The sequence below is a fragment of the Somniosus microcephalus genome, chromosome 9 (genome assembly GCF_052327205.1).
Source record: "Somniosus microcephalus isolate GS21.2 chromosome 9, FLI_Smic_1.0, whole genome shotgun sequence".
Lineage (NCBI taxonomy): Eukaryota > Metazoa > Chordata > Chondrichthyes > Squaliformes > Somniosidae > Somniosus > Somniosus microcephalus.
The window spans coordinates 53,219,599-53,244,556 of NC_140995.1; positions in this window are offsets into that span (position 1 = coordinate 53,219,599).

Here is a 24,958-nt window from a genome sequence, read left to right on the forward strand (position 1 = left end):
CTCCAGATCAGTTAGTGACAGTTGGAGTGGAGGACACTCCCCACATCAGTTAGTGAGAGTTGGAGGAGAGGAGCCTCCCAAGATCAGTTGGTGACAGTTGGAGGATAGGAGACTCCTCAGGTCCGTTAGTGACAGTTGGAGGAGTGGAGACTTCCCAGATCAGTTAGTGACAGTTGGAGGAGAGCAGACGCCCCAGATCAGTTAGTGACAGTTGGAGGAGTGGAAATTTCCCAGATCAGTTAATGACAGTTGGAGGAGAGGAGACTCCTCAGATCAGTTAGTGACAGATGGAGGAGAGGAGACTCCCCAGATCAGTTAGTGACAGTTGGAGGAGCGGAGACTCCCCAGATCAGTTAGTGACAGTTGGAGGAGAGGAGACTCCTCAGATCAGTTAGTGACAGTTGGAGGAGAGGAGACTCCGCAGATCAGTTAGTGACAGTTGGAGGAGAGGAGACTCCCCAGATGAGTTAGTGACAGTTGGAGGAGAGGAGACTCCCCAGATCAGTTAGTGACAGTTGGAGGAGAGGAGACTCCTCAGATCAGTTAGTGACAGTTGGTGGAGAGGAGACTCCCCAGATCAGTTAGTGACAGTTGGAGGAGAGGAGACTCCCCAGATCAGTAAGTGACAGTTGGAGGAGAGGAGACTCCTCAGATCAGTTAGTGACAGTTGGAGGAGAGGAGACTCCCCAGATGAGTTAGTGACATATGGAGGAGAGGAGACTCCCCAGATCAGTTAGTGACATATGGAGGAGAGGAGACTCCCCAGATCAGTTAGTGACCGTTGGAGGAGAGGAGACTCCCCAGATCAGTTGGTGACAGTTGGAGGAGAGGAGACTCCCCAGATCAGTTAGTGACAGTTGGAGGAGAGGAGACTCCCCAGATCAGTTGGTGACAGTTGGAGGAGAGGAGACACCCCAGATCAGTTCGTGACAGTTGGAGGAGAGGAGACACCCCAGATCAGTTAGTGACAGTTGGAGGAGAGGAGACTCCTCAGATCACTTAGTGACAGTTGGAGGAGAGGAGACTCCCCAGATGAGTTAGTGACAGTTGGAGGTGAGGAGAATCCCCAGATCAGTTAGTGACAGTTGGAGGGGAGGAGACTCCCCAGATCAGTTAGTGACAGTTGGAGGAGAGGAGACTCCCCAGATCAGTTAGTGACAGTTGGAGGAGTGGAGACTCCCCAGATCAGTTAGTGACAGTTGGAGGGGAGGACACTCCCCACATCAGTTAGTGAGAGTTGGAAGAGAGGAGCCTCCCAAGATCAGTTGGTGACAGTTGGAGGATAGGAGACTCCTCAGGTCCGTTAGTGAGAGTTGGAGGAGTGGAGACTTCCCAGATCAGTTAGTGACAGTTGGAGGAGAGCAGACGCCCCAGATCAGTTAGTGACAGTTGGAGGAGTGGAAATTTCCCAGATCAGTTAATGACAGTTGGAGGAGAGGAGACTCCTCAGATCAGTTAGTGACAGATGGAGGAGAGGAGACTCCCCAGATCAGTTAGTGACAGTTGGAGGAGCGGAGACTCCCCAGATCAGTTAGTGACAGTTGGAGGAGAGGAGACTCCTCAGATCAGTTAGTGACAGTTGGAGGAGAGGAGACTCCGCAGATCAGTTAGTGACAGTTGGAGGAGAGGAGACTCCCCAGATGAGTTAGTGACAGTTGGTGGAGAGGAGACTCCCCAGATCAGTTAGTGACAGTTGGAGGAGAGGAGACTCCCCAGATCAGTAAGTGACAGTTGGAGGAGAGGAGACTCCTCAGATCAGTTAGTGACAGTTGGAGGAGAGGAGACTCCCCAGATGAGTTAGTGACAGTTGGAGGTGAGGAGAATCCCCAGATCAGTTAGTGACAGTTGGAGGGGAGGAGACTCCCCAGATCAGTTAGTGACAGTTGGAGGTGAGGAGAATCCCCAGATCAGTTAGTGACAGTTGGAGGGGAGGAGACTCCCCAGATCAGTTAGTGACAGTTGGAGGAGAGGAGACTCCCCAGATCAGTTAGTGACAGTTGGAGGAGTGGAGACTCCCCAGATCAGTTAGTGATAGTTGGAGGGGAGGACACTCCCCACATCAGTTAGTGAGAGTTGGAGGAGAGGAGCCTCCCAAGATCAGTTGGTGACAGTTGGAGGATAGGAGACTCCTCAGGTCCGTTTGTGACAGTTGGAGGAGTGGAGACTTCCCAGATCAGTTAGTGACAGTTGGAGGAGAGGAGACGCCCCAGATCAGTTAGTGACAGTTGGAGGAGTGGAAATTTCCCAGATCAGTTAATGACAGTGGGAGGAGAGGAGACACCTCAGATCAGTTCATGACAGATGGAGGAGAGGAGAATCCCCAGATCAGTTAGTGACAGTTGGAGGAGCGGAGACTCCCCAGATCAGTTAGTGACAGTTGGAGGAGAGGAGACTCCTCAGATCAGTTAGTGACAGTTGGAGGAGAGAAGACTCCCCAGATCAGTTAGTGACAGTTGGAGGAGAGGAGACTCCCCACATCAGTTAGTGACAGTTGGAGGAGAGGAGACTCCTCAGATCAGTTAGTGACAGTTGGAGGAGTGAAGACTCCCCAGATCAGTTAGTGACAGTTGGAGGAGAGGAGACTCCCCAGATCAGTTAGTGACAGCTGGAGGAGAGGAGACTCCCCACATCAGTTAGTGACAGTTGGAGGAGAGGAGACTCCCCAGATCAGTTAGTGACATATGGAGGAGAGGAGACTCCCCAGATCAGTTAGTGACCGTTGGAGGAGAGGAGACTCCCCAGATCAGTTGGTGACAGTTGGAGGAGAGGAGACTCCCCAGATCAGTTAGTGACAGTTGGCGGAGAGGAGACTCCCCAGATCAGTTAGTGACAGTTGGAGGAGAGGAGACTCCCCAGATCAGTTAGTGACAGTTGGAGGAGAGGAGAATCCCCAGATCAGTTAGTGACAGTTGGAGGATAGGAGACTCCCCAGATCAGTTAGTGACAGTTGGAGGAGAGGAGACTCCCCAGATCAGTTTGTGACAGTTGGAGGAGAGGAGACTCCCCAGATCAGTTAGTGACAGTTGGAGGAGAGGAGACTCCCAGATCAGTTAGTGACAGTTGGAGGAGAGGAGACTCCTCAGATCAGTTAGTGACAGTTGGAGGAGAGGAGACTCCCTAGATCAGTTAGTGACAGTTGGAGGAGAGGAGACTCCCCAGATCAGTTAGTGACAGTTGGAGGAGAGGAGACTCCCCAGATCAGTTAGTGACAGTTGGAGGAGAGGAGACTCCTCAGATCAGTTAGTGACAGTTGGAGGAGAGGAGACTCCCCAGATCAGTTAGTGACAGGTGGAGGAGAGGAGACTCCCCAGATCAGTTTGTGACAGTTGGAGGAGGGGAGACTCCCCAGATCAGTTCGTGACAGTTGGAGGAGAGGAGACGCCCCAGATCACTTAGTGACAGTTGGAGGAGAGGAGTCTCCCCAGATCAGTTAGTGACAGTTGGAGAAGAGGAGACTCCCCAGATCAGTTCGTGACAGTTGGAGGAGAGGAGAGTCCCCAGATCAGTTAGTGACAGTTGGAGGAGAGGAGACTCCCCAGATCAGTTAGTGACAGTTGGAGGAGAGGAGACTCCTCAGATCAGTTAGTGACAGTAGGAGGAGCGGAGACTCCCCAGATCAGTTAGTGACAGTTGGAGTTGAGGAGACTCCCCAGATCAGTTAGTGACAGTTGGAGGAGAGGAGACTCCCCAGATCAGTTAGTGACAGTGGGAGGAGAGGAGACTCCCCAGATCAGTTAGTGACAGTTGGAGGAGAGGAGACTCCCCAGATCAGTTAGTGACAGTTGGAGGAGAGGAGAATCCCCAGATCAGTTAGTGACAGTTGGTGGAGAGGAGACTCCCCAGATCAGTTAGTGACAGTTGGAGGAGAGGAGACTCCCCAGATCAGTTAGTGACAGTTGGAGGAGAGGAGACTCCTCAGATCAGTTCGTGACAGTTGGAGGAGAGGAGACTCCCCAGATCAGTTAGTGACAGTTGGAGGAGAGGAGACTCCTCAGATCAGTTAGTGACAGTTGGAGGAGAGGAGACTCCCCAGATCAGTTAGTGACAGTTGGAGGAGAGGAGACTCCACAGATCAGTTAGTGACAGTTGGAGGAGATGTGACTCCTCAGATCAGTTAATGACAGATGGAGGAGAGGAGACTCCCCAGATCAGTTAGTGACAGTTGGAGGAGCAGAGACTCACAAGATCAGTTAGTGACAGTTGGAGGAGAGGAGACTCCTCAGATCAGTTAGTGACAGTTGGAGGAGAGGAGACTCCCCAGATCAGTTAGTGACAGTTGGTGGAGAGGAGACTCCCCAGATCAGTTCGTGACAGTTGGAGGAGAGGAGACACCCCAGATCAGTTAGTGACAGTTGGAGGAGAGGAGACTCCTCAGATCACTTAGTGACAGTTGGAGGAGAGGAGACTCCCCAGATGAGTTAGTGACAGTTGGAGGTGAGGAGAATCCCCAGATCAGTTAGTGACAGTTGGAGGGGAGGAGACTCCCCAGATCAGTTAGTGACAGTTGGAGGAGTGGAGACTCCCCAGATCAGTTAGTGACAGTTGGAGGGGAGGACACTCCCCACATCAGTTAGTGAGAGTTGGAGGAGAGGAGCCTCCCAAGATCAGTTGGTGACAGTTGGAGGATAGGAGACTCCTCAGGTCCGTTAGTGACAGTTGGAGGAGTGGAGACTTCCCAGATCAGTTAGTGACAGTTGGAGGAGAGCAGACGCCCCAGATCAGTTAGTGACAGTTGGAGGAGTGGAAATTTCCCAGATCAGTTAATGACAGTTGGAGGAGAGGAGACTCCTCAGATCAGTTAGTGACAGATGGAGGAGAGGAGACTCCCCAGATCAGTTAGTGACAGTTGGAGGAGCGGAGACTCCCCAGATCAGTCAGTGACAGTTGGAGGAGAGGAGACTCCTCAGATCAGTTAGTGACAGTTGGAGGAGAGGAGACTCCGCAGATCAGTTAGTGACAGTTGGAGGAGAGGAGACTCCCCAGATGAGTTAGTGACAGTTGGAGGAGAGGAGACTCCCCAGATCAGTTAGTGACAGTTGGAGGAGAGGAGACTCCTCAGATCAGTTAGTGACAGTTGGTGGAGAGGAGACTCCCCAGATCAGTTAGTGACAGTTGGAGGAGAGGAGACTCCCCAGATCAGTAAGTGACAGTTGGAGGAGAGGAGACTCCTCAGATCAGTTAGTGACAGTTGGAGGAGAGGAGACTCCCCAGATGAGTTAGTGACAGTTGGAGGTGAGGAGAATCCCCAGATCAGTTTGTGACAGTTGGAGGGGAGGAGACTCCCCAGATCAGTTAGTGACAGTTGGAGGAGAGGAGACTCCCCAGATCAGTTAGTGACAGTTGGAGGAGAGGAGACTCCCCAGATCAGTTAGTGACAGTTGGAGGGGAGGACATTCCCCACATCAGTTAGTGAGAGTTGGAGGAGAGGAGCCTCCCAAGATCAGTTGGTGACAGTTGGAGGATAGGAGACTCCTCAGGTCCATTAGTGACAGTTGGAGGAGTGGAGACTTCCCAGATCAGCTGGTGACAGTTGGAGGAGAGGGGACGCCCCAGATCAGTTAGTGACAGTTGGAGGAGAGGAGACTCCCCAGATCAGTTAGTGACAGTTGGAGGAGAGGAGACTCCCAAGATCAGTTAGTGACAGTTGGAGGAGAGGAGACTCCCCAGATCAGTGAGTGACATATGGAGGAGAGGAGACTCCCCAGATCAGTTAGTGACCGTTGGAGGAGAGGAGACTCCCCAGATCAGTTGGTGACAGTTGGAGGAGAGGAGACTCCCCAGATCAGTTAGTGACAGTTGGAGGAGAGGAGACTCCCCAGATCAGTTAGTGACAGTTGGAGGAGAGGAGACTCCCCAGATCAGTTCGTGACAGTTGGAGGAGAGGAGACACCCCAGATCAGTTAGTGACAGTTGGAGGAGAGGAGACTCATCAGATCACTTAGTGACAGTTGGAGGAGAGGAGACTCCCCAGATGAGTTAGTGACAGTTGGAGGTGAGGAGAATCCCCAGATCAGTAAGTGACAGTTGGAGGGGAGGAGACTCCCCAGATCAGTTAGTGACAGTTGGAGGAGAGGAGACTCCCCAGATCAGTTAGTGACAGTTGGAGGAGTGGTGACTCCCCAGATCAGTTAGTGACAGTTGGAGGGGAGGACACTCCCCACATCAGTTAGTGAGAGTTGGAGGAGAGGAGCCTCCCAAGATCAGTTGGTGACAGTTGGAGGATAGGAGACTCCTCAGGTCCGTTCGTGAGAGTTGGAGGAGTGGAGACTTCCCAGATCAGTAAGTGACAGTTGGAGGAGAGCAGACGCCCCAGATCAGTTAGTGACAGTTGGAGGAGAGGAGACTCCGCAGATCAGTTAGTGACAGTTGGAGGAGAGGAGACTCCCCAGATGAGTTAGTGACAGTTGGAGGAGAGGAGACTCCCCAGATCAGTTAGTGACAGTTGGAGGAGAGGAGACTCCTCAGATCAGTTAGTGACAGTTGGTGGAGAGGAGACTCCCCAGATCAGTTAGTGACAGTTGGAGGAGAGGAGACTCCCCAGATCAGTAAGTGACAGTTGGAGGAGAGGAGACTCCTCAGATCAGTTAGTGACAGTTGGAGGAGAGGAGACTCCCCAGATGAGTTAGTGACAGTTGGAGGTGAGGAGAATCCCCAGATCAGTTAGTTACAGTTGGAGGGGAGGAGACTCCCCAGATCAGTTAGTGACAGTTGGAGGAGAGGAGACTCCCCAGATCAGTTAGTGACAGTTGGAGGAGAGGAGACTCCCCAGATCAGTTAGTGACAGTTGGAGGGGAGGACACTCCCCACATCAGTTAGTGAGAGTTGGAGGAGAGGAGCCTCCCAAGATCAGTTGGTGACAGTTGGAGGATAGGAGACTCCTCAGGACCGTTAGTGACAGTTGGAGGAGTGGAGACTTCCCAGATCAGCTGGTGACAGTTGGAGGAGAGGGGACGCCCCAGATCAGTTAGTGACAGTTGGAGGAGAGGAGACTCCCCAGATCAGTTAGTGACAGTTGGAGGAGAGGAGACTCCCCACATCAGTTAGTGATAGTTGGAGGAGAGGAGACTCCTCAGATCAGTTAGTGACAGTTGGAGGAGAGAAGACTCCCCAGATCAGTTCGTGACAGTTGGAGGAGAGGAGACTCCCCACATCAGTTAGTGACAGTTGGAGGAGAGGAGACTCCCCAGATCAGTTAGTGACATATGGAGGAGAGGAGACTCCCCAGATCAGTTAGTGACCGTTGGAGGAGAGGAGACTCCCCAGATCAGTTGGTGACAGTTGGAGGAGAGGAGACTCCCCAGATCAGTTAGTGACAGTTGGAGGAGAGGAGACTCCCCAGATCAGTTAGTGACAGTTGGAGGAGAGGAGACTCCCCAGATCAGTTAGTGACAGTTGGAGGAGAGGAGAATCCCCAGATCAGTTAGTGACAGTTGGAGGATAGGAGACTCCCCAGATCAGTTAGTGACAGTTGGAGGAGAGGAGACTCCCCAGATCAGTTAGTGACAGTTGGAGGAGAGGAGACTCCCCAGATGAGTTAGTGACAGTTGGAGGAGAGGAGACTCCCCAGATCAGTTAGTGACAGTTGGAGGAGAGGAGACTCCTCAGATCAGTTAGTGACAGTTGGTGGAGAGGAGACTCCCCAGATCAGTTAGTGACAGTTGGAGGAGAGGAGACGCCCCAGATCAGTAAGTGACAGTTGGAGGAGAGGAGACTCCTCAGATCAGTTAGTGACAGTTGGAGGAGAGGAGACTCCCCAGATGAGTTAGTGACAGTTGGAGGTGAGGAGAATCCCCAGATCAGTTTGTGACAGTTGGAGGGGAGGAGACTCCCCAGATCAGTTAGTGACAGTTGGAGGAGAGGAGACTCCCCAGATCAGTTAGTGACAGTTGGAGGAGAGGAGAATCCCCAGATCAGTTAGTGACAGTTGGAGGGGAGGACACTCCCCACATCAGTTAGTGAGAGTTGGAGGAGAGGAGCCTCCCAAGATCAGTTGGTGACAGTTGGAGGATAGGAGACTCCTCAGGTCCGTTAGTGACAGTTGGAGGAGTGGAGACTTCCCAGATCAGCTGGTGACAATTGGAGGGGAGGGGACGCCCCAGATCAGTTAGTGACAGTTGGAGGAGAGGAGACTCCCCAGATCAGTTAGTGACAGTTGGAGGAGAGGAGACTCCCAAGATCAGTCAGTGACAGTTGGAGGAGAGGAGACTCCCCAGATCAGTGAGTGACATATGGAGGAGAGGAGACTCCCCAGATCAGTTAGTGACCGTTGGAGGAGAGGAGACTCCCCAGATCAGTTGGTGACAGTTGGAGGAGAGGAGACTCCCCAGATCAGTTAGTGACAGTTGGAGGAGAGGAGACTCCCCAGATCAGTTAGTGACAGTTGGAGGAGAGGAGACTCCCCAGATCAGTTCGTGACAGTTGGAGGAGAGGAGACACCCCAGATCAGTTAGTGACAGTTGGAGGAGAGGAGACTCCTCAGATCACTTAGTGACAGTTGGAGGAGAGGAGACTCCCCAGATGAGTTAGTGACAGTTGGAGGTGAGGAGAATCCCCAGATCAGTTAGTGACAGTTGGAGGGGAGGAGACTCCCCAGATCAGTTAGTGACAGTTGGAGGAGAGGAGACTCCCCAGATCAGTTAGTGACAGTTGGAGGAGTGGAGACTCCCCAGATCAGTTAGTGACAGTTGGAGGGGAGGACACTCCCCACATCAGTTAGTGAGAGTTGGAGGAGAGGAGCCTCCCAAGATCAGTTGGTGACAGTTGGAGGATAGGAGACTCCTCAGGTCCGTTCGTGAGAGTTGGAGGAGTGGAGACTTCCCAGATCAGTAAGTGACAGTTGGAGGAGAGCAGACGCCCCAGATCAGTTAGTGACAGTTGGAGGCGAGGAGACTCCGCAGATCAGTTAGTGACAGTTGGAGGAGAGGAGACTCCCCAGATGAGTTAGTGACAGTTGGAGGAGAGGAGACTCCCCAGATCAGTTAGTGACAGTTGGAGGAGAGGAGACTCCTCAGATCAGTTATTGACAGTTGGTGGAGAGGAGACTCCCCAGATCAGTTAGTGACAGTTGGAGGAGAGGAGACTCCCCAGATCAGTAAGTGACAGTTGGAGGAGAGGAGACTCCTCAGATCAGTTAGTGACAGTTGGAGGAGAGGAGACTCCCCAGATGAGTTAGTGACAGTTGGAGGTGAGGAGAATCCCCAGATCAGTTAGTGACAGTTGGAGGGGAGGAGACTCCCCAGATCAGTTAGTGACAGTTGGAGGAGAGGAGACTCCCCAGATCAGTTAGTGACAGTTGGAGGAGAGGAGACTCCCCAGATCAGTTAGTGACAGTTGGAGGGGAGGACACTCCCCACATCAGTTAGTGAGAGTTGGAGGAGAGGAGCCTCCCAAGATCAGTTGGTGACAGTTGGAGGATAGGAGACTCCTCAGGACCGTTAGTGACAGTTGGAGGAGTGGAGACTTCCCAGATCAGCTGGTGACAGTTGGAGGAGAGGGGACGCCCCAGATCAGTTAGTGACAGTTGGAGGAGAGGAGACTCCCCAGATCAGTTAGTGACAGTTGGAGGAGAGGAGACTCCCCACATCAGTTAGTGACAGTTGGAGGAGAGGAGACTCCTCAGATCAGTTAGTGACAGTTGGAGGAGAGAAGACTCCCCAGATCAGTTCGTGACAGTTGGAGGAGAGGAGACACCCCAGATCAGTTAGTGACAGCTGGAGGAGAGGAGACTCCCCACATCAGTTAGTGACAGTTGGAGGAGAGGAGACTCCCCAGATCAGTTAGTGACATATGGAGGAGAGGAGACTCCCCAGATCAGTTAGTGACCGTTGGAGGAGAGGAGACTCCCCAGATCAGTTGGTGACAGTTGGAGGAGAGGAGACTCCCCAGATCAGTTAGTGACAGTTGGAGGAGAGGAGACTCCCCAGATCAGTTAGTGACAGTTGGAGGAGAGGAGACTCCCCAGATCAGTTAGTGACAGTTGGAGGAGAGGAGAATCCCCAGATCAGTTAGTGACAGTTGGAGGATAGGAGACTCCCCAGATCAGTTAGTGACAGTTGGAGGAGAGGAGACTCCCCAGATCAGTTAGTGACAGTTGGAGGAGAGGAGACTCCCCAGATCAGTTAGTGACAGTTGGAGGAGAGGAGACTCCCAGATCAGTTAGTGACAGTTGGAGGAGAGGAGACTCCTCAGATCAGTTAGTGACAGTTGGAGGAGAGGAGACTCCCTAGATCAGTTAGTGACAGTTGGAGGAGAGGAGACTCCCCAGATCAGTTAGTGACAGTTGGAGGAGAGGAGACTCCCCAGATCAGTTGGTGACAGTTGGAGGAGAGGAGACTCCTCAGATCAGTTAGTGACAGTTGGAGGAGAGGAGACTCCCCAGATCAGTTAGTGACAGGTGGAGGAGAGGAGACTCCCCAGATCAGTTTGTGACAGTTGGAGGAAGGGAGACTCCCCAGATCAGTTCGTGACAGTTGGAGGAGAGGAGACTCCCCAGATCACTTAGTGACAGTTGGAGGAGAGGAGACTCCCCAGATCAGTTAGTGACAGTTGGAGGAGAGGAGACTCCCCAGATCAGTTAGTGACAGTTGGAGGAGAGGAGGCTCCCCAGATCAGTTAGTGACAGTTGGAGGAGAGCGGACTCCCCAGATCAGTTAGTGACAGTTGGAGGAGAGGAGTCTCCCCAGATCAGTTAGTGACAGTTGGAGAAGAGGAGACTCCCCAGATCAGGTCGTGACAGTTGGAGGAGAGGAGAGTCCCCAGATCAGTTAGTGACAGTTGGAGGAGAGGAGACTCCCCAGATCAGTTAGTGACAGTTGGAGGAGAGGAGACTCCTCAGATCAGTTAGTGACAGTAGGAGGAGCGGAGACTCCCCAGATCAGTTAGTGACAGTTGGAGTTGAGGAGACTCCCCAGATCAGTTAGTGACAGTTGGAGGAGAGGAGACTCCCCAGATCAGTTAGTGACAGTTGGAGGGGAGGAGACTCCCCAGATCAGTTAGTGACAGTTGGAGGAGAGGAGACACCCCAGATCAGTTAGTGACAGTTGGAGGAGAGGAGACTCCCAGATCAGTTAGTGACAGTTGGAGGAGAGGAGACTCCTCAGATCAGTTAGTGACAGTTGGAGGAGAGGAGACTCCCTAGATCAGTTAGTGACAGTTGGAGGAGAGGAGACTCCCCAGATCAGGTCGTGACAGTTGGAGGAGAGGAGAGTCCCCAGATCAGTTAGTGACAGTTGGAGGAGAGGAGACTCCCCAGATCAGTTAGTGACAGTTGGAGGAGAGGAGATTCCTCAGATCAGTTAGTGACAGTAGGAGGAGCGGAGACTCCCCAGATCAGTTAGTGACAGTTGGAGGAGAGGAGACTCCCCAGATGAGTTAGTGACAGTTGGAGGTGAGGAGAATCCCCAGATCAGTTAGTGACAGTTGGAGGGGAGGAGACTCCCCAGATCAGTTAGTGACAGTTGGAGGAGAGGAGACTCCCCAGATCAGTTAGTGACAGTTGGAGGAGAGGAGACTCCCCAGATCAGTTAGTGACAGTTGGAGGGGAGGACACTCCCCACATCAGTTAGTGAGAGTTGGAGGAGAGGAGCCTCCCAAGATCAGTTCGTGACAGTTGGAGGATAGGAGACTCCTCAGGACCGTTAGTGACAGTTGGAGGAGTGGAGACTTCCCAGATCAGCTGGTGACAGTTGGAGGAGAGGGGACGCCCCTGATCAGTTAGTGACAGTTGGAGGAGAGGAGACTCCCCAGATCAGTTAGTGACAGTTGGAGGAGAGGAGACTCCCCACATCAGTTAGTGACAGTTGGAGGAGAGGAGACTCCTCAGATCAGTTAGTGACAGTTGGAGGAGAGAAGACTCCCCAGATCAGTTCGTGACAGTTGGAGGAGAGGAGACACCCCAGATCAGTTAGTGACAGCTGGAGGAGAGGAGACTCCCCACATCAGTTAGTGACAGTTGGAGGAGAGGAGACTCCCCAGATCAGTTAGTGACATATGGAGGAGAGGAGACTCCCCAGATCAGTTAGTGACCGTTGGAGGAGAGGAGACTCCCCAGATCAGTTGGTGACAGTTGGAGGAGAGGAGACTCCCCAGATCAGTTAGTGACAGTTGGAGGAGAGGAGACTCCCCAGATCAGTTAGTGACAGTTGGAGGAGAGGAGAGTCCCCAGATCAGTTAGTGACAGTTGGAGGAGAGGAGAATCCCCAGATCAGTTAGTGACAGTTGGAGGATAGGAGACTCCCCAGATCAGTTAGTGACAGTTGGAGGAGAGGAGACTCCCCAGATCAGTTAGTGACAGTTGGAGGAGAGGAGACTCCCCAGATCAGTTAGTGACAGTTGGAGGAGAGGAGACTCCCAGATCAGTTAGTGACAGTTGGAGGAGAGGAGACTCCTCAGATCAGTTAGTGACAGTTGGAGGAGAGGAGACTCCCTAGATCAGTTAGTGACAGTTGGAGGAGAGGAGACTCCCCAGATCAGTTAGTGACAGTTGGAGGAGAGGAGACTCCCCAGATCAGTTGGTGACAGTTGGAGGAGAGGAGACTCCTCAGATCAGTTAGTGACAGTTGGAGGAGAGGAGACTCCCCAGATCAGTTAGTGACAGGTGGAGGAGAGGAGACTCCCCAGATCAGTTTGTGACAGTTGGAGGAAGGGAGACTCCCCAGATCAGTTCGTGACAGTTGGAGGAGAGGAGACTCCCCAGAACACTTAGTGACAGTTGGAGGAGAGGAGACTCCCCAGATCAGTTAGTGACAGTTGGAGGAGAGGAGACTCCCCAGATCAGTTAGTGACAGTTGGAGGAGAGGAGGCTCCCCAGATCAGTTAGTGACAGTTGGAGGAGAGCGGACTCCCCAGATCAGTTAGTGACAGTTGGAGGAGAGGAGACTCCTCAGATCAGTTAGTGACAGTAGGAGGAGCGGAGACTCCCCAGATCAGTTAGTGACAGTTGGAGTTGAGGAGACTCCCCAGATCAGTTAGTGACAGCTGGAGGAGAGGAGACTCCCCAGATCAGTTAGTGACAGTGGGAGGAGAGGAGACTCCCCAGATCAGTTAGTGACAGTTGGAGGAGAGGAGACTCCCCAGGTCAGTTAGTGACAGTTGGAGGAGAGGAGAATCCCCAGATCAGTTAGTGACAGTTGGTGGAGAGGAGACTCCCCAGATCAGTTAGTGACAGTTGGAGGAGAGGAGACTCCCCAGATCAGTTAGTGACAGTTGGAGGAGAGGAGACTCCTCAGATCAGGTCGTGACAGTTGGAGGAGAGGAGACTCCCCAGATCAGTTAGTGACAGTTGGAGGAGAGGAGACTCCTCAGATCAGTTAGTGACAGTTGGAGGAGAGGAGACTCCCCAGATCAGTTAGTGACAGTTGGAGGAGAGGAGACTCCACAGATCAGTTAGTGACAGTTGGAGGAGATGTGACTCCTCAGATCAGTTAATGACAGATGGAGGAGAGGAGACTCCCCAGATCAGTTAGTGACAGTTGGAGGAGCAGAGACTCACAAGATCAGTTAGTGACAGTTGGAGGAGAGGAGACTCCTAAGATCAGTTAGTGACAGTTGGAGGAGAGGAGACTCCCCAGATCAGTTAGTGACAGTTGGTGGAGAGGAGACTCCCCAGATCAGTTCGTGACAGTTGGAGGAGAGGAGACACCCCAGATCAGTTAGTGACAGTTGGAGGAGAGGAGACTCCTCAGATCACTTAGTGACAGTTGGAGGAGAGGAGACTCCCCAGATGAATTAGTGACAGTTGGAGGTGAGGAGAATCCCCAGATCAGTTAGTGACAGTTGGAGGGGAGGAGACTCCCCAGATCAGTTAGTGACAGTTGGAGGAGAGGAGACTCCCCAGATCAGTTAGTGACAGTTGGAGGACTGGAGACTCCCCAGATCAGTTAGTGACAGTTGGAGGGGAGGACACTCCCCACATCAGTTAGTGAGAGTTGGAGGAGAGGAGCCTCCCAAGATCAGTTGGTGACAGTTGGAGGATAGGAGACTCCTCAGGTCCGTTAGTGACAGTTGGAGGAGTGGAGACTTCCCAGATCAGTTAGTGACAGTTGGAGGAGAGCAGACGCCCCAGATCAGTTAGTGACAGTTGGAGGAGTGGAAATTTCCCAGATCAGTTAATGACAGTTGGAGGAGAGGAGACTCCTCAGATCAGTTAGTGACAGATGGAGGAGAGGAGACTCCCCAGATCAGTTAGTGACAGTTGGAGGAGCGGAGACTCCCCAGATCAGTTAGTGACAGTTGGAGGAGAGGAGACTCCTCAGATCAGTTAGTGACAGTTGGAGGAGAGGAGATTCCGCAGATCAGTTCGTGACAGTTGGAGGAGAGGAGACTCCCCAGATGAGTTAGTGACAGTTGGAGGAGAGGAGACTCCCCAGATCAGTTAGTGACAGTTGGAGGAGAGGAGACTCCTCAGATCAGTTAGTGACAGTTGGTGAAGAGGAGACTCCCCAGATCAGTTAGTGACAGTTGGAGGAGAGGAGACTCCCCAGATCAGTAAGTGACAGTTGGAGGAGAGGAGACTCCTCAGATCAGTTAGTGACAGTTGGAGGAGAGGAGACTCCCCAGATGAGTTAGTGACAGTTGGAGGTGAGGAGAATCCCCAGATCAGTTTGTGACAGTTGGAGGGGAGGAGACTCCCCAGATCAGTTAGTGACAGTTGGAGGAGAGGAGACTCCCCAGATCAGTTAGTGACAGTTGGAGGAGAGGAGACTCCCCAGATCAGTTAGTGACAGTTGGAGGGGAGGACACTCCCCACATCAGTTAGTGAGAGTTGGAGGAGAGGAGCCTCCCAAGATCAGTTGGTGACAGTTGGAGGATAGGAGACTCCTCAGGTCCGTTAGTGACAGTTGGAGGAGTGGAGACTTCCCAGATCAGCTGGTGACAGTTGGAGGAGAGGGGACGCCCCAGATCAGTTAGTGACAGTTGGAGGAGAGGAGACTCCCCAGATCAGTTAGTGACAGTTGGAGGAGAGGAGACTCCCAAGATCAGTTAGTGACAGTTGGAGGAGAGGAGACTCCCCAGATCAGCTAGTGACATATGGAGGAGAGGAGACTCCCCAGATCAGTTAGTGACCGTTGGAGGAGAGGAGACTCCCCAGATCAGTTGGTGACAGTTGGAGGAGAGGAGACTCCCCAGATCAGTTAGTGACAGTTGGAGGAGAGGAGACTCCCCAGATCAGTTAGTGACAGTTGGAGGAGAGGAGACTCCCCAGATCAGTTCGTGACAGTTGGAGGAGAGGAGACACCCCAGATCAGTTAGTGACAGTTGGAGGTGAGGAGAATCCCCAGATCAGTTAGTGACAGTTGGAGGGGAGGAGACTCCCCAGATCAGTTAGTGACAGTTGGAGGAGAGGAGACTCCCCAGATGAGTTAGTGACAGTTGGAGGTGAGGAGAATCCCCAGATCAGTTAGTGACAGTTGGAGGGGAGGAGACTCCCCAGATCAGTTAGTGACAGTTGGAGGAGAGGAGACTCCCCAGATCAGTTAGTGACAGTTGGAGGAGTGGAGACTCCCCAGATCAGTTAGTGACAGTTGGAGGGGAGGACACTCCCCACATCAGTTAGTGAGAGTTGGAGGAGAGGAGCCTCCCAAGATCAGTTGGTGACAGTTGGAGGATAGGAGACTCCTCAGGTCCGTTAGTGAGAGTTGGAGGAGTGGAGACTTCCCAGATCAGTTAGTGACAGTTGGAGGAGAGCAGACGCCCCAGATCAGTTAGTGACAGTTGGAGGAGTGGAAATTTCCCAGATCAGTTAATGACAGTTGGAGGAGAGGAGACTCCTCAGATCAGTTAGTGACAGATGGAGGAGAGGAGACTCCCCAGATCAGTTAGTGACAGTTGGAGGAGAGGAGACTCCCCAGATCAGTTAGTGACAGTTGGAGGAGAGGAGACTCCTCAGATCAGTTAGTGACAGTTGGAGGAGAGGAGACTCCGCAGATCAGTTAGTGACAGTTGGAGGAGAGGAGACTCCCCAGATGAGTTAGTGACAGTTGGAGGAGAGGAGACTCCCCAGATCAGTTAGTGACAGTTGGAGGAGAGGAGACTCCTCAGATCAGTTAGTGACAGTTGGTGGAGAGGAGACTCCCCAGATCAGTTAGTGACAGTTGGAGGAGAGGAGACTCCCCAGATCAGTAAGTGACAGTTGGAGGAGAGGAGACTCCTCAGATCAGTTAGTGACAGTTGGAGGAGAGGAGACTCCCCAGATGAGTTAGTGACAGTTGGAGGTGAGGAGAATCCCCAGATCAGTTAGTGACAGTTGGAGGGGAGGAGACTCCCCAGATCAGTTAGTGACAGTTGGAGGAGAGGAGACTCCCCAGATCAGTTAGTGACAGTTGGAGGAGAGGAGACTCCCCAGATCAGTTAGTGACAGTTGGAGGGGAGGACACTCCCCACATCAGTTAGTGAGAGTTGGAGGAGAGGAGCCTCCCAAGATCAGTTGGTGACAGTTGGAGGATAGGAGACTCCTCAGGACCGTTAGTGACAGTTGGAGGAGTGGAGACTTCCCAGATCAGCTGGTGACAGTTGGAGGAGAGGGGACGCCCCAGATCAGTTAGTGACAGTTGGAGGAGAGGAGACTCCCCAGATCAGTTAATGGCAGTTGGAGGAGAGGAGACTCCTCAGATCAGTAAGTGACAGTTGGAGGAGAGGAGAATCCCCAGATCAGTTAGTGACAGGTGGAGGAGAGGAGACTCCCCAGATCAGTTAGTGACAGTTGGAGGAGGGGAGACTCCCCAGATCAGTTCGTGACAGTTGGAGTAGAGGAGACTCCCCAGATCACTTAGTGACAGTTGGAGGAGAGGAGACTCCCCAGATCAGTTAGTGACAGTTGGAGGAGAGGAGACACCCCAGATCAGTTAGTGACAGTTGGAGGAGAGGAGACTCCCCAGATCAGTTAGTGACAGTTGGAGGAGAGGAGACTCCCCAGATCAGTTAGTGACAGTTGGAGGAGAGGAGACTCCTCAGATCAGTTAGTGACAATTGGAGGAGAGGAGACACCCCAGATCAGTTAGTGACAGTTGGAGGAGAGGAGACTCCCCAGATGAGTTAGTGACAGTTGGAGGAGAGGAGACACTCCAGATCAGTTAGTGACAGTTGGAGGAGAGGAGACTCCTCAGATCAGTTAGTGACAGTTGGTGGAGAGCAGACTCCCCAATTCAGTTAGTGACAGTTGGAGGAGAGGAGACTCCTCAGTTCAGTTAGTGAGAGTTGGAGGAGAGGAGACTCCTCAGATCAGTTAGTGACAGTTGGAGGAGAGGAGACTCCCCAGATGAGTTAGTGACAGTTGGAGGTGAGGAGAATCCCCAGATCAGTTAGTGACAGTTGGAGGGGAGGAGACTCCCCAGATCAGTCAGTGACAGTTGGAGGAGAGGAGATTCCCAGATCAGTTAGTGACAGTTGGAGGAGAGGAGACTCCCCAGATCAGTTAGTGACAGTTGGAGGGGAGGACACTCCCCAGATCAGTTAGTGAGAGTTGGAGGAGAGGAGCCTCCCAAGATCAGTTGGTGACAGTTGGAGGATAGGAGACTCCTCAGGTCCGTTAGTGACAGTTGGAGGAGTGGAGACTTCCCAGATCAGTTAGTGACAGTTGGAGGAGAGGAGACGCCCCAGATCAGTTAGTGACAGTTGGAGGAGTGGAGATTTCCCAGATCAGTTAGTGACAGTTGGAGGAGAGGAGACTCCCCAGATCAGTTCGTGACAGTTGGAGAACAGGAGACTCCCCTGATCAGTTAGTGACAGTTGGAGGAGAGGACACTCCCCACATCAGTTAGTGAGAGTTGGAGGAGAGGAGGCTCCCCAGATCAGTTAGTGACAGTTGGAGGAGAGGAGACTCCCCAGATCAGTTAGTGACAGTAGGAGGAGAGGAGACTCCCCAGATCAGTTAGTGACAGTTGGAGGAGAGGAGACTCCCCAGATCAGTTAGTGACAGTTGGAGGAGAGGAGAATCCCCAGATCAGTTAGTGACAGTTGGAGGACAGGAGACTCCCCAGATCAGTTAGTGACAGTTGGAGGAGAGGAGACTCCTCAGATCAGTTAGTGACAGTTGGAGGAGAGGAGACTCCCCAGATCAGTTAGTGACAGTTGGAGGAGAGGAGACTCCCAGATCAGTTAGTGACAGTTGGAGGAGAGGAGACTCCTCAGATCAGTTAGTGACAGTTGGAGGAGAGGAGACTCCCTAGATCAGTCAGTGACAGTTGGAGGAGAGGAGACTCCCCAGATCAGTTAGTGAAAGTTGGAGGAGAGGAGACTCCCCAGATCAGTTAGTGACAGTTGAAGGAGAGGAGACTCCTCAGATCAGTTAGTGACAGTTGGAGGAGAGGAGACTCCCCAGATCAGTTAGTGACAGGTGGAGGAGAGGAGACTCCCCAGATCAGTTAGTGACAGTTGGAGGAGGGGAGACTCCCCAGATCAGTTAGTGACAGTTGGAGGAGAGGAGACTCCCCAGATCACTTAGTGACAGTTGGAGGAGAGGAGACTCCCCAGATCAGTTAGTGACAGTTGGAGGAGAGGAGACTCCCCAGATCAGTTAGTGACATTTGGAGGAGAGGAGACTCCCCAGATCAGTGAGTGACAGTTGGAGGAGAGGAGACTCCCCAGATCAGTTAATGTCAGTTGGAGGAGAGGAGACTCCCCAGATCAGTTAGTGACAGTTGGAGGAGAGGAGACTCCTCAGATCAGATAGTGACAGTTGGAGGAGAGGAGACACCCCAGATCAGTAAGTGACAGTTGGAGGAGAGGAGACTCCAGCGATCAGTTAGTGACAGTTGGAGCAGAGGTGACTCCTCAGATCAGTTAGTGACAGATGGAGGAGAGGAGACTCCCCAGATCAGTTAGTGACAGTTGGAGGAGCGGAGACTCCTCAGATCAGTTAGTGACAGTTGGAGGAGAGGAGACTCCCCAGATCAGTTATTGACAGTTGGAGGAGAGGAGACTCCCCAGATGAGTTAGTGACAGTTGGAGGAGAGGAGACTCTCCAGATCAGTTAGTGACAGTTGGAGGAGAGGAGACTCCTCGGATCAGTTAGTGACAGTTGCTGGAGAGGAGACTCCCCAGATCAGTTAGTGACAGTTGGAGGAGAGGAGACTCCCCAGATCAGTTAGTGACAGTTGGAGGAGAGGAGATTCCTCAGATCAGTTAGTGACAGTTGGAGGAGAGGAGACTCCCCAGATGAGTTAGTGACATTTGGAGGTGAGGAGAATCCCCAGACCAGTTAGTGACAGTTGGAGGGGAGGAGACTCCCCAGATCAGTCAGTGACAGTTGGAGGAGAGGAGACTCCCCAGATCAGTTAGTGACAGTTGGAGGAGAGGAGACTCCCCAGATCAGTTAGTGACAGTTGGAGGGGAGGACACTCCCCAGATCAGTTAGTGAGAGTTGGAGGAGAGGAGAATCCCCAGATCAGTTAGTGACAGTTGGAGGGGAGGAGACTCCCCAGATCAGTCAGTGACAGTTGGAGGAGTGGAGACTCCCCAGATGAGTTAGTGACAGTTGGAGGTGAGGAGAATCCCCAGATCATTTAGTGACAGTTGGAGGGGAGAAGACTCCCCAGATCAGTCAGTGACAGTTGGAGGAGAGGAGACTCCCCAGATCAGTTAGTGAGAGTTGGAGGAGAGGAGACTCCCCAGATCAGTTAGTGACAGTTGGAGGGGAGGACACTCCCCAGATCAGTTAGTGAGAGTTGGAGGAGAGGAGCCTCCCAAGATCAGTTGGTGACAGTTGGAGGATAGGAGACTCCTCAGGTCCGTTAGTGACAGTTGGAGGAGTGGAGACTTCCCAGATCAGTTAGTGACAGTTGGAGGAGAGGAGACGCCCCAGATCAGTTAGTGACAGTTGGAGGAGAGGAGATTTCCCAGATCAGTTAGTGACAGTTGGAGGAGAGGAGACTCCCCAGATCAGTTAGTGACAGTTGGAGGAGAGGACACTCCCCACATCAGTTAGTGAGAGTTGGAGGAGAGGAGACTCCTCAGATCAGTTAGTGACAGCTGGAGGAGAGGAGACTCCCTAGATCAGTTCGTGACAGTTGGAGGAGAGGAGAATCCCCAGAGCAGTTCGTGACAGTTGGAGGAGAGGAGACTCCCCAGATCAGTTCGTGACAGTTGGAGGAGAGGAGACTCCCCAGATCAGTGCGTGACAGTGGGAGGAGAGGAGACTCCCCAGATCAGTTAGTGACAGTTGGAGGAGAGGAGACTCCCCAGATCAGTTAGTGACAGTTGGAGGAGAGGAGAATCCCCAGATCAGTGAGTGACAGTTGGAGGAGAGGAGACTCCCCAGATCAGTTAGTGACAGTTGGAGGAGAGGAGACACCCCAGATCAGTTAGTGACAGTTGGAGGAGAGGAGACTCCTCAGATCATTTAGTGACAGTTGGAGGAGAGGAGACTCCCCAGATCAGTTAGTGACAGTTGGAGGAGAGGAGAATCCTCAGATCAGTTAGTGACAGTTGGAGGAGAGGAGACTCCCCAGATCAGTTAGTGACAGTTGGAGGAGAGGAGACTCCACAGATCAGTTAGTGACAGTTGGAGGAGAGGTGACTCCTCAGATCAGTTAGTGACAGATGGAGGAGAGGAGAATCCCCAGATCAGTTCGTGACAGTTGGAGGAGCGGAGGCTCCCCAGATCAGTTAGTGACAGTTGGAGGAGAGGAGACTCCTCAGACCAGTTAGTGACAGTTGGAGAAGAGGAGACTCCCCAGATCAGTTAGTGACAGTTGGAGGAGAGGAGACTCCCCAGATGAGTTAGTGACCGTTGGAGGAGAGGAGACTCCCCAGATGAGTTAGTGACAGTTGGAGGAGAGGAGACTCCTCAGATCAGTTAGTGACAGTTGGTGGAGAGGAGACTCCCCAGATCAGTTAGTGCAAGTTGGAGGAGAGGACACTCCCCAGATCAGTTAGTGACAGTTGGAGGAGAGGAGACTCCTCAGATCACTTAGTGACAGTTGGAGGAGAGGAGACTCCCCAGATGAGTTAGTGACAGTTGGAGGTGAGGAGAATCCCCAGATCAGTTAGTGACAGTTGGAGGGGAGGAGACTCCCCAGATCAGTTAGTGACAGTTGGAGGAGAGGCGACCCCCAGATCAGTTAGTGACAGTTGGAGGAATGGTGACTCCCCAGATCAGTAAGTGACAGTTGGAGGGGAGGACACTCCCCACATCAGTTAGTGAGAGTTGGAGGAGAGGAGCCTCCCAAGATCAGTTGGTGAAAGTTGGAGGATAGGAGACTCCTCAGGCCCGTTAGTGACAGTTGGAGGAGTGGAGACTTCCCAGATCAGTAAGTGACAGTTGGAGGAGAGGAGACGCCCCAGATCAGTTAGTGACAGTTGGAGGAGTGGAAATTTCCCAGATCAGTTAATGACAGTTGGAGGAGAGGAGACTCCCCAGATCAGTTTGTGACAGTTGGAGGAGACGAGACTCCCCAGATCAGTTAGTGACAGTTGGAGGAGAGGAGACTCCCCAGATCAGTCAGTGACAGTTGGAGGAGAGGAGACCCCCTAGATCAGTTAGTGACAGTTGGAGGAGAGGAGTCTCCCCAGATCAGTTAGTGACAGTTGGAGGAGAGGAGACTCCCCAGATCAGTTAGTGACAGTTGGAGGAGAGGAGACTCCCCAGATCAGTTAGTGACAGTTGGAGGAGAGGAGGCACCCCAGATCAGTTAGTGACAGTTGGAGGAGAGGAGACTCCTCAGATCAGTTAGTGACAGTAGGAGGAGAGGAGACTCCCCAGATCAGTTAGTGACAGTTGGAGTTGAGGAGACTCCCCAGATCAATTAGTGACAGTTGGAGGAGAGGAGACTCCCCAGATCAGTTCGTGACAGTGGGAGGAGAGGAGACTCCCCAGATCAGTTAGTGACAGTTGGAGGAGAGGAGACTCCCCAGATCAGTTAGTGACAGTTGGAGGAGAGGAGAATCCCCAGATCAGTGAGTGACATTTGGAGGAGAGGAGACTCCCCAGATCAGTTAGTGACAGTTGGAGGAGAGGAGACTCCCCAGATCAGTTAGTGACAGTTGGAGGAGAGGAGACTCCTCAGATCAGTTAGTGACAGTTGGATGAGAGGAGACACCCCAGATCAGTTAGTGACAGTTGGAGGAGAGGAGACTCCTCAGATAAGTTAGTGACAGTTGGAGGAGAGGAGACTCCCCAGATCAGTTATTGACAGTTGGAGGAGAGGAGAATCCTCAGATCAGTTAGTGACAGTTGGAGGAGAGGAGACTCCCCAGATCAGTTAGTGACAGTTGGAGGAGAGGAGACTCCACAGATCAGTTAGTGACAGTTGGAGGAGAGGTGACTCCTCAGATCAGTCAGCGACAGATGGAGGAGAGGAGACTCCCCAGATCAGTTAGTGACAGTTGGAGGAGCGGAGGCTCCCCAGATCAGTTAGTGACAGTTGGAGGAGAGGAGACTCCTCAGACCAGTTAGTGACAGTTGGAGAAGAGGAGACTCCCCAGATCAGTTAGTGACAGTTGGAGGAGAGGAGACTCCCCAGATGAGTTAGTGACAGTTGGAGGAGAGGAGACTCCCCAGATCAGTTAGTGACAGTTGGAGGAGAGGAGACTCCTCAGATCAGTTAGTGACAGTTGGAGGATAGGAGACTCCTCAGGTCCGTTAGTGACAGTTGGAGGAGTGGAGACTTCCCAGATCAGTTAGTGACAGTTGGAGGAGAGGAGACGCCCCAGATCAGTTAGTGACAGTTGGATGAGAGGAGACTCCCCAGATCAGTTAGTGACAGTTGGAGGAGAGGAGACTCCTCAGATCATTTAGTGACAGTTGGAGGAGAGGAGACTCCCCAGATCAGTTAGTGACAGTTGGAGGAGAGGAGAATCCTCAGATCAGTTAGTGACAGTTGGAGGAGAGGAGACTCCCCAGATCAGTTAGTGACAGTTGGAGGAGAGGAGACTCCACAGATCAGTTAGTGACAGTTGGAGGAGAGGTGACTCCTCAGATCAGTTAGTGACAGATGGAGGAGAGGAGAATCCCCAGATCAGTTAGTGAGAGTTGGAGGAGAGGAGACTCCTCAGATCAGTTAGTGACAGCTGGAGGAGAGGAGACTCCCTAGATCAGTTCGTGACAGTTGGAGGAGAGGAGACTCCTCAGGTCCGTTAGTGACAGTTGGAGGAGTGGAGACTTCCCAGATCAGTTAGTGACAGTTGGAGGAGAGGAGACGCCCCAGATCAGTTAGTGACAGTTGGAGGAGTGGAGATTTCCCAGATCAGTTAGTGACAGTTGGAGGAGAGGAGACTCCCCAGATCAGTTAGTGACAGTTGGAGGAGAGGACACTCCCCACATCAGTTAGTGAGAGTTGGAGGAGAGGAGACTCCTCAGATCAGTTAGTGACAGCTGGAGGAGAGGAGACTCCCTAGATCAGTTCGTGACAGTTGGAGGAGAGGAGAATCCCCAGATCAGTTCGTGACAGTTGGAGGAGAGGAGACTCCCCAGATCAGTTCGTGACAGTTGGAGGAGAGGAGACTCCCCAGATCAGTTCGTGACAGTGGGAGGAGAGGAGACTCCCCAGATCAGTTAGTGACAGTTGGAGGAGAGGAGACTCCCCAGATCAGTTAGTGACAGTTGGAGGAGAGGAGAATCCCCAGATCAGTGAGTGACAGTTGGAGGAGAGGAGACTCCCCAGATCAGTTAGTGACAGTTGGAGGAGAGGAGACACCCCAGATCAGTTAGTGACAGTTGGAGGAGAGGAGACTCCTCAGATCAGTTAGTGACAGTTGGATGAGAGGAGACTCCCCAGATCAGTTAGTGACAGTTGGAGGAGAGGAGACTCCTCAGATCATTTAGTGACAGTTGGAGGAGAGGAGACTCCCCAGATCAGTTAGTGACAGTTGGAGGAGAGGAGAATCCTCAGATCAGTTAGTGACAGTTGGAGGAGAGGAGACTCCCCAGATCAGTTAGTGACAGTTGGAGGAGAGGAGACTCCACAGATCAGTTAGTGACAGTTGGAGGAGAGGTGACTCCTCAGATCAGTTAGTGACAGATGGAGGAGAGGAGAATCCCCAGATCAGTTCGTGACAGTTGGAGGAGCGGAGGCTCCCCAGATCAGTTAGTGACAGTTGGAGGAGAGGAGACTCCTCAGACCAGTTAGTGACAGTTGGAGAAGAGGAGACTCCCCAGATCAGTTAGTGACAGTTGGAGGAGAGGAGACTCCCCCGATGAGTTAGTGACCGTTGGAGGAGAGGAGACTCCCCAGATGAGTTAGTGACAGTTGGAGGAGAGGAGACTCCTCAGATCAGTTAGTGACAGTTGGTGGAGAGGAGACTCCCCAGATCAGTTAGTGCAAGTTGGAGGAGAGGACACTCCCCAGATCAGTTAGTGACAGTTGGAGGAGAGGAGACTCCTCAGATCACTTAGTGACAGTTGGAGGAGAGGAGACTCCCCAGATGAGTTAGTGACAGTTGGAGGTGAGGAGAATCCCCAGATCAGTTAGTGACAGTTGGAGGGGAGGACACTCCCCACATCAGTTAGTGAGAGTTGGAGGAGAGGAGCCTCCCAAGATCAGTTGGTGAAAGTTGGAGGATAGGAGACTCCTCAGGCCCGTTAGTGACAGTTGGAGGAGTGGAGACTGCCCAGATCAGTAAGTGACAGTTGGAGGAGAGGAGACTCCCCAGATCAGTTAATGACAGTTGGAGGAGAGGAGACTCCCCAGATCAGTTAGTGACAGTTGGAGAAGAGGAGACTCCCCAGATCAGTGAGTGACAGTTGGAGGAGAGGACACTCCCCACATCAGTTAGTGAGAGTTGGAGGAGAGGAGACTCCCCAGATCAGTTAGTGACAGTTGGAGGAGAGGAGACTCCCCAGATCAGTTAGTGACAGTTGGAGCAGAGGAGACTCCCAGATCAGTTAGTGACAGTTGGAGGAGCGGAGACTCCCCAGATCAGTTTGTGACAGTTGGAGGAGACGAGACTCCCCAGATCAGTTAGTGACAGTTGGAGGAGAGGAGACTCCCCAGATCAGTCAGTGACAGTTGGAGGAGAGGAGACT